This window comes from Panicum hallii, chromosome 1, assembly GCF_002211085.1.
Source record: "Panicum hallii strain FIL2 chromosome 1, PHallii_v3.1, whole genome shotgun sequence".
Taxonomy (NCBI): Eukaryota; Viridiplantae; Streptophyta; class Magnoliopsida; order Poales; family Poaceae; genus Panicum; species Panicum hallii.
The window spans coordinates 6,415,937-6,425,427 of record NC_038042.1 but is presented as its reverse complement, the minus strand read 5'-3'; the positions used below and the strand labels follow the sequence as shown (position 1 = coordinate 6,425,427).

At 40.4% G+C, this 9,491-nt stretch overlaps 1 pseudogene; it reads right to left on the bottom strand.

Annotated features, from left to right (window-relative positions):
* Window positions 1–493: 493 nt before the first annotated feature.
* On the bottom strand, window positions 494–3,589 carry LOC112872388 (annotated as a pseudogene).
* Window positions 3,590–9,491: the final 5,902 nt, after the last annotated feature.

The following is a 9,491-nucleotide window of genomic DNA, read 5'->3' as shown; positions in this document are numbered from 1 at the left end:
ATGGATTCACCTCATTGTGCCTTTTGATTTATTAGGCTAGATTGTTTTACCCCAATGTCTCACCACAACCACTATAATAGTGGTGAGACCTGTTGGAACCCATTAGATCTATCGAGAAATGAATAGTTTGAACAATACATGGTTGTGGCTTCACTATCACCATATGCATTGAGAGAATTCTTCAAAAGAATTTATATAGAATAGTTGCATTGGAATACCACACTATATATACTAGCTAAACAGATCATACATTTTCCCGCTTTCATGCATATATCATGGTACTTTCACATCTAGCTCATATTTCATTTTTTGCATGAAGGAGGTAGGACAGATTGTCCCTTCATGAACACTGTGCGTTTGTATACTTGTTCTCTCACTTCTCCTACCTACTCAAACTAACTTAAGGCCCCTTCATGAACTTCAGCAATGGAACTAATCACAGCAGTTAATTGCATTTCCTTTCTTGATAAAAGGGTAAAGATACATTGTCTGGTTTTATGTAACTTACAAAGGTTCTCCCTACAACTTATAAGCCACTGAGTCAGGCTACAATTAACATTAAATCTTGCAAGGTAGACTGTAGGACGGCATTGCAATTCGGGGTCAGATATATGCTACTATTGCCTCAAGCTGGGCATTCAGAAGGCCATGTTCATGTTCACACATTCTTCTTTCACCTGAGCAAAGAGTTCCGAGTTCAGGTACCTCTCCCCGCCACTGGAAAACATCAACACAATCATCTTGCCCTCGTTCTCCTCTCTTGCCGCAACCTGCAAAGTAGTACACATCAGATCAGATGACCATGCAACAAGCAGGTATAGATGACTACAGAACTTGCACAAAAAAGACGAGTAAAGAGCATGCCTTTAAGCAGGCGGCTGCATTTGCCCCTGAAGATATGCCAACGAGCAATCCTTCTTCCTTTGCCAACCTTCTTGCCATGTCCATCGCTTCTTGGTCAGTTACCGTTACGATTTCATCTATTTGTGATGTGTCTAGTATTTCTGGGACAAAACCAGGCCCTGTCCCTTGAATTTTATGATTTGCTGGCTCACCACCTGCAAGATAATGATACACAAAGATAAAGATCTTGCTCACTAAGCAGGGCAAAAAACAAAGGACATGCCACAGCATGGAATGTCGACATAGATAGGGATCATAACGTGTCTCACCTGAAATTACCGCACTTTCAGCTGGTTCAACACAGATTAGCTTTACCGATGGATTCATCTTCAGATACCTCCCTGTTCCTGTCAGGGTGCCTCCTGAACCAAACGCAGCAACAAATATGTCCACTTTGCCTTCTGTATCCTTCCAAATCTCAGGTCCTATTGATAAATTTTCGTCCAGAAAAGGAGTTTCAGGAATAGAGTAATAATTACTGACATACATTTTCTAATCAAGAGTTAGTACTTCGTAGACACTTTCATGGAAACGTGTATTCATGTAAAAGTCAGCACGACCTTGACTCCATGAAAGAGTTGGTACTACACCATGCTTTTATTAATTTCAGAAGCTCTTTTTTCGGAGAATACTTATTTCAGAAGTTCATGTTTTCATCACAACTCTTAGGATGCAATTGACTACAGGGCAAAATACTAAAATAGCATGGTTCCAGGAAGAATCAAACATCTAACATTATTTCAACAATACTACTATCACATCCAATTTACTTTGAAGAGATCATGTTACCAGTCCATCTGAAATGTGCATCAGGATTCGAATTTCATTCTTCAGCTGTTCTACTCTATCAAGTAACCCCTTGAATCCATTAATTGCAGGATCTGCAAGAGACAAGTAGGCTGGCTCCCATCAGAGAGAGTTACTCAACTAGTATGACGGGCATGGTTTATAGCTTCTTACCAACTAATATCACTTCAACGCCCAAGTATCTCAACAGTATCTTCTTATCTATTGCAATTTTTGCTGGCATGACAGCAGTGAACTTATAACCTCTCTGAACAGCAACAAATGCCACACCAATACCAAGATTACCACTCGTGACCGCCACTAGTGTTGTTATTCCAGCGAGATCAGGCTTTTCTCCTCTGCATCTCAATCAACCTGCAAATTTAGAATTCTTAAAATGTTAGGAAAACGATTTACTGATCTGAGTTGTATTTATGTGCAAACTCACAAACAGTTTTGTGTCATATTGAATAGAAGAAATATACATTAAGGAAGGACTCAAGCCTCATATATACCAGTTGTCATGTGTCATTACCAGTCAATTCAAATTACAAATTTTTCTGCTACTTCAAGTCTTCAACTATAATATTTAAACAACCCTGGCTCACGATGAAAGCTATACATCATATAAATGAGATAAGTGTCAGAACCAAACAGACATGAGATAAGATAACAGTTCACAAGAGTTCTATGACACATTGACACTTTTGATATCCTAAAATAGCTTTACCGTGTTGCATCTGAATTGTTGCATGAACAATATGTTGTGTCATCTGAAGAAGTAGAGCAGTCACCTGAGAGCACTTCGATCCTTGACAGAGGAAAGGGGCTAGTACAGCTCAATCTTCCCAACCAGCCGAGCATTTATGCCATCCTTCTTCGCAATATTTTTCATTTCTATCAGCGGCGTCCAATTGATAAGTTGAAACGCAGATAGTTTACTCAAAACAAAATGCAGCAAGCATCAACAGCAAAAAAAAAATAACAGACTTCACAACACTTTCATGTATTCCTATAAAGGCATGAAGGGAATATAGCCACCTGTGTGATGTTGGATGCAATGCACTCCCCTGGGAGGAGAGCAAAGACGGTATCCCTTTCCTTCCTTCCTGCATCTCCATTTATGTGCTATTTAATTTACAACAAAGACAACTAGAACTAGAAACTTCAAATGTCTTGAACAAATGGACGGGTACAAGCGGAGGGGTTACAATGCGCCTATATATACATGTGCCTGATAGGTTACAACAAAGGTGTGGACAAAGACCAGGGTAGTATCCATGAACTTCCCTTCAGCCAATCTTTCAAAAGTTTGTTGTCACATGACATTTTTAAATCAAAATTAAAAGCATGTTGGCATGTCAAACAATGTGCACATGACATGAGAGGGAAATTATGTCAAGTATAGAAGCCACTAGTTGACTGGAACTTCAGACCGCATCAATTCTTAGAAATGTTTGCTACTTGGAGTGCAAGCCACTCAAATCGTGCTGTCCAGACGGCGAGAAGGAAGATTTTCAGTTTGCCACAACCTGCAACCAATACCCCAGATTTAGAGCAGTTGCTGTGAAAGCCTCAGAGATGAGATATGCACAGTTTCAACCATACCATGGACATGGGTGTGTAAGAAAATGGCATAGTAACGCAACGCCATTGCTGGACTATGCAAGCATCAAATCTTTTGGCACTCAGAAATTTCAAAAGGTGTGGATATCATAAGAAGCCAAGAACTCTTGATACCTCGGGGCTTTGGGACTCGATAATATGCCCCCAATATTCTCCACTCGGTAGCTCTCTGGAGACCTTAATTGAGAATCAACCGTGGACCATCTATCTATCTATCTACGCTTGAGTCCTGATCCCAAGCATGCATCTTTGGAACAATGGAGACTGCGAAGTTCAGTTCTGTTTTTGAATAAGTCCTAAAGATAGAAGGTAGGAATTAGTGCTAAACTCACGGCATGGCTCAGGTTGTTGGGATGGCAGCAATCACTCACGATCATGCCGTGATTAGCACAGTCATTTGTAACCATATATTACTGCATGTACTTCGTTTATATAGAAGAGAAGAACCACCAGAAAAGCAGCCGCTTGGCAGCACCAAGTCTCTCTTGTGTCCACCTGTGTACGTGTGTTCGTTGTTCTCTCGTCGAGGCCGGATCTCTGTTAAGTTCCAAGATTGGCGCGAGATTAATCGCCAGATGGTCGGACGCGTGGGAGCTGCCGGAGCAGAGTCTGCGGAGAGTAAGGGATGGAGGTGAGGACGGCACTCGCCGGCGGTCGAGGAACCGTCGCGGCTAGGAATGTGCAGGGTGACCGAGCCGCAGCCGGAGCTGGAGTTGAGGGTGGAAAGGAACTGGACCCCAGCAAGAGAATATCATGTCCCTGACGAGTGGGCCCCAGTGACTGGATGAGTTGTTTTCCCGTTTTACCCCTACCTGTTCTTCCCTTTTACATCAACGCCGTCGCCTCCTCCGCCTCCCCGCCTCACCGGCGACAGCGGTTTCGGCCGCGTCCGCCGCGTCCGTTGCCACGTGTCGGCAGTAGCATAGGCTAGAACCGTCCCAAGAGGCGGTGAAGGAGGAGCGCCTTCGTCGTCGCCGCCGTGTCGTGCTGCAATGCGGTATCAAATTGTGAGAGCCATGGCTTGAATCCCTCTTATCCATTTTAATTACATGCTGTGCTTCGGTTCTCTTGAATCCAAACAACAAACACATCACGTGTCATGCGCGAAATCGCAAGTGCTGTTTATATGCGCTAAAATAAAATTTGCTGAGATTGGTCTTTAAAAAAAAATAGTGCTAAGATGGGGAAATTTGTTTTGCAAAGCCTTCGCTCTTCACGCATAAGATCAGTATAGTGTGAAATACTACTGTTTTGTCTTTTCATAAAAAGTGTGTAATTACTGGAAGATAGATAAAACTTTGATATCTAAGAGCCTGTTGCAGCTTCAATTGTTACGTGCTTATTGGTATTGTTGTGAGAATAACAATACGTTCTACATATTCGAGAACAAGTAACTGCATCTACACATTTCACGTGTCACTTGAAAATAACATGATTTAAAGCTAGGATGCATAGTCACCTGTGCAGGCAGCCATTTTCAAGTTTTCAAGCAAGATTGTTTAGTGTTTTTTTTGTTGGGGGGGGGGGGTTAATCTTGACAGGAGCATATGAGTTCCATAAGGAACAAAAAATCTCATAAGAGTTGATATCCGTTTTTTTTCTGAAATTCATACATTCTGAGGTTGCTTAAAATTTACTATTCATGACATAAAAGTAATCTAATTTATATATGATAAACTAAAAATTGAATAAGAAACACACTGAATATTGTAGTCGAATCAAGCACTTGACTATGTGTAACCAGCCAGCTTATGGATGCCGCCACTTTGTGAGGACCTAGATCATTAGCATTTTGACCTGATGCAGTGATATTCCTGTGACCTTTGTCTGTTAATGCCTGTCACTGACACCCTACGAACAAGAGAATAATTAGGCGAAGGAAAATCCAAGGACCAAACAGGACCTTCATAGCATAGGAGACCTCATGTGCAAGAGCACATGCCATGTAAAGTATGAATAGGGCCAAAGGGAGGTACTCTTGCCAGATTGATGCACAGCAATGGTGGGGCACCTTTTTTTTAGATAAAGAATGGTGGGGCACCTTTAGAACACTTATTGGCTATGAGCCTGTTAGATTTTATCTGTTCAAGGCTCTGTTAAGGTAGGAGATTCCACACTATCTAAAAGATTAGGAGATTTTGGGTTCATCTAATATTTCGTTATTTATTCCAATTGGGGCATGTGGTGCTATTGTCCCACAAGACATTAGATAGCCCATGAATTATCGAAAGGTAACTGATTGTCATTTTTTCCTGTCTCAATCTGAACTGACAAATTATTGATGAGATGGTCCAGTGCTGCTTTTAGAATGGAGCATTCTTGTGGGATATGGAGATTCTGCTGTTTCTTGTGAAATTCTGAGAAGATCCAAATGGTTGATTTCAAAACTGGCTCCTTGGAATCACCTTCACTTTCTGCATCTGAATTTACAAACTTGAATACCTGATGGTAAACAACAATTCAGGACTGGCCCACAGATGCCGATGTGAGTGTCGTCACTCAAAGTAATGAGAGCGCTTCACTTCCAGTTATCAACCCTCAATCCTTGGTATCCACATAAAGTGTGCAGACCCACCCAGCTACCTTCCTACTGAGATGCACCCATTGACCCATCCTATACAGGTTGATTTGGCCCAGGCAACTATCTCCTAACATTGAGCCATCAAGTTGCATGTTCAAAAATGAGAGTTTCTCGGCTTTCTGCATGTCATTGTCAGAAAAGAGGAGAGGCAGAACTCAGGAGCAAAGAATGCACATCACACACCAAACACCATGCAAAAGAGCAATAGCAGCAGTTGAAATCCCCTGGTGCAATAACTGGCCAGCTGGGGTTTGTCATGTTAGTTCTTTTCCTCTCACAGTGCTCATCAACCCTGATCTTGCAGGGGGGGGGGGGGGGGGGGGCGGCCTTAAACTGATGAGCAAAAATCATTGTGCTTTAGTCCTTTATAGTGGGACCCAAACTGACTAACCATCCAATCAAAAGATTTGCACTACAGTTTTACTGATATAACATATTTTATTGGTACAATGTATTGTTGAGACCACTATAGAATCAGAAAGGCTCCAGAAGTAGTGCACTGCAATATAGCTGTGTGAAGTTTGTTTCAATAATTGTGAATCACCAACTCCACTCAGTTTTTGAACCCGGTATCACGCCACGACAACCAGGATAATTTCACACTCCGGCAGTACACAATCAGGAGGCGTTCACAAGATGCTATGACTTAATTGGCTCTATGTCTAATATGATTATCGTTGTCATTGTGGTGCGCTTGCAAGTTGGCCCCAAAAAGTGACAGGTCTTCAGTCACCTTGGGTGGTCCATGTGTTGTTCACTTTCATTTTCCCAATGGGATAAACTGTGTAGCTAGGGTACATTTCTGACTTTGGCGTGTCCAAGAATATTCGAGGTTATTGGTACAGCCTATCAGCCTACGAATATCTTGTCAGGTTTTCCGCTAGCTGATGCATGCCATCTGTGATTAAAATTAAACCTGAGTTAAAATCATAATGACAATATGTATGGATTCCTCCAAATGATTGATTCACGGCTGCATCATATGAAGTTTCTGGGTCGATAATTACCTTCAGAAATGAGGATGGAAGGAAGGGTGGGGCAGGTTCTGAAAGGTCCTACTAGATTTATCTTTACCATATTTCTCTGTTTGATTAGAGGTCTTTTATGGTGCACAATACTGGTTTATACTAGTGTTTGAAAAGGACTAGTGTATAAACATCCGACGGCGGTTCAGATTAGTTGTATACTACTAAAAAGTTCAATAGTATAGGTAGTATATGTGAGTAGTATAGGTAGTATAAGGGTACTATGGGAGAAAATATTACTGACACGAGGATTCATTTCATTTGGACTATCTTTCTAATTCCATCTCTTCATTTTCATTTATAACTAAAAAATTATCTCAAAATTACCCTTACGAATGAAGGGTTAGATCTGCTCTATACTATGTACCATAAAAGATCTCTGACTAAATAGTTCTGCACTTTTTTTTGTGCAATCATAGTTCTGCACTTAACCTCAAATGTACCTAGACCCTGTGTGCTTTGTCAACTCTTACATTTGGACATTTTCCAAAAGTGGTGAAATATTGCTTTGACGCAAACTAATCAAGCAGAGAGGAGCTATATAATAAATAAGCTCAAAATAATGAACAAAACAATTTGCATGTACTGATACCTACATGTATTGGAAAAAGAGCTTCCGTCTTTTGCAATGATAAAGCTGAAAATGTTGTTTTTGAAACAACAAAATCAAATCAGTTTTTGATGGATCTAACCAAAATTTATTATAATTGAAAGAAAGAAGAAACAATAATGACTGGATAATCCTCCTCTAGTTAAAAGAAAATGAAAAAAAGAAACGAAGTCTACAGAGTGACATCCATACAAGAAAAAAAATGAAAAAAGAAACGAAGTCTAAAGACTGACATCCATAAAAGAAAGAGTGTTCATGTACCCAGTCCCAGCAAGATCCTTCTAGGTTGGAAAGATCAGTTCGGAAGGACCATACCATCACTGTAAGATGCCATGGATTCATCTTGCTAACAGCCTTGCTCCCCACAGAAGAATCTTTCCTCAAGGGGATGGCAACGAGAGAAATAATATCAACCCTGCATCCAATATCCCAAGAATGTGGACCATCCTTTTCGAAATTGTAGACCAGCTTGGACAAAATTTGATTTTGGATTTAGCTAATTTAACAGTGCTTCTGTTATAGTTTTATCCCTCATCATAATCATCATGGTGATTTTTGAAGCCTTATGTGAATAGAACATACTGTTTCATCAATAACTAAGTCATCTAGTATAGTTTCGAAGAAAATTTATCATGTCATGATTCATGAACAACCAATCAATTTCAAGTTTACAGCTGTTAACTGTTCAGATGATAGATTATGGATTAAATAGTCTATGAATACATCACTTTTTTCAGAATTTGGGTCTAAATACATAGCAAGAAAAAGAAGACTGAAAGATACATGTGCCGTTCTAGTATGGTGGTGTCAATTCTGTTTTGTCAGAATCATAATGTCAATACTAGCCTACATGGAATCTGGAGATCGTTAGAAAGTTTATTCTATTCATACAGTGATTAGCAGACACCAGACAGTGATTGTAATTGGCCAAGATCCCACACATGAAGTATATGGTGCGAATTTATTGACCGCATTACAGTGGCCGAATCAGTGCATTGATCTGTTCCATTCGATTCCTCCTTCCAACGCGATTTGTTACTGTCGCCATCGCGTCACCCATGTCATTGCGACATGTGCTTTACAATGTGTATGAAGGCAACCTATGACTAGTCCATTACCAGACCGTATTTCCATAAGAAAATGATGTGAGAAGAACAAGTCCAGAACTTAGTAATTTCTTCGGTTTCTGCTCTTGTACAAGTAATAGCTGCAGGTTGATATATTCAAAATGAATTCAATTGGTATGTCTCACTTAAGTGATTTGACTCTTGTACGACAAATCAAGGATTTTGTATTACCGGCACATGCATGAATTGTACTTTTCTGTTTTTCTCATACAATTCTTTTACTTTTATCTGTTATAAAAGTATAATAAAATTGTGACCAATTCCTTCTGCTGATCTAAATAGCTGCAGTTGCTCCTGTGATACATTCAGACTAATAGTTTGTGCGGTAAAATCCATTTTCTAATTCCCTGCAATGTTTAGAGCATGCAAGGGAACTGTGTACATATGAACTGAATTAAGGCGAATAAAATTAGCCACCACATGTAAATAGTTGCATGTAGGCAATCTGTGGTTGTCTGGTTGGTAACACCTTACAGAATTATTCATGAGAATAAAAAATTGGAAACAATAAGATTTTTTTGACAAAACCTCTGGATTGGTAACTGCTGATATGTCGCCAATATGCTGCCTGTGTTTCCTCTCCTCTGATTTATTGGTCATATGGCGCAGATCGACTGGTAATTGAGATTTTTCACAAAACATCTGGATCGGTAACTGCTGATGTGTCGCCAAAAAGCTGCCTGCGATTCCTCTCCTCTGATTTATTGGTCATATGGCGCAGATCGACTGGCTCAGCAGGATCTGACGACTACAAACATGAGGACGACATCGGATGCTGTTCACCTCACCCTTTATAAATTGGCAGGAGCAGCACCAGTTGAACACCAGAACTC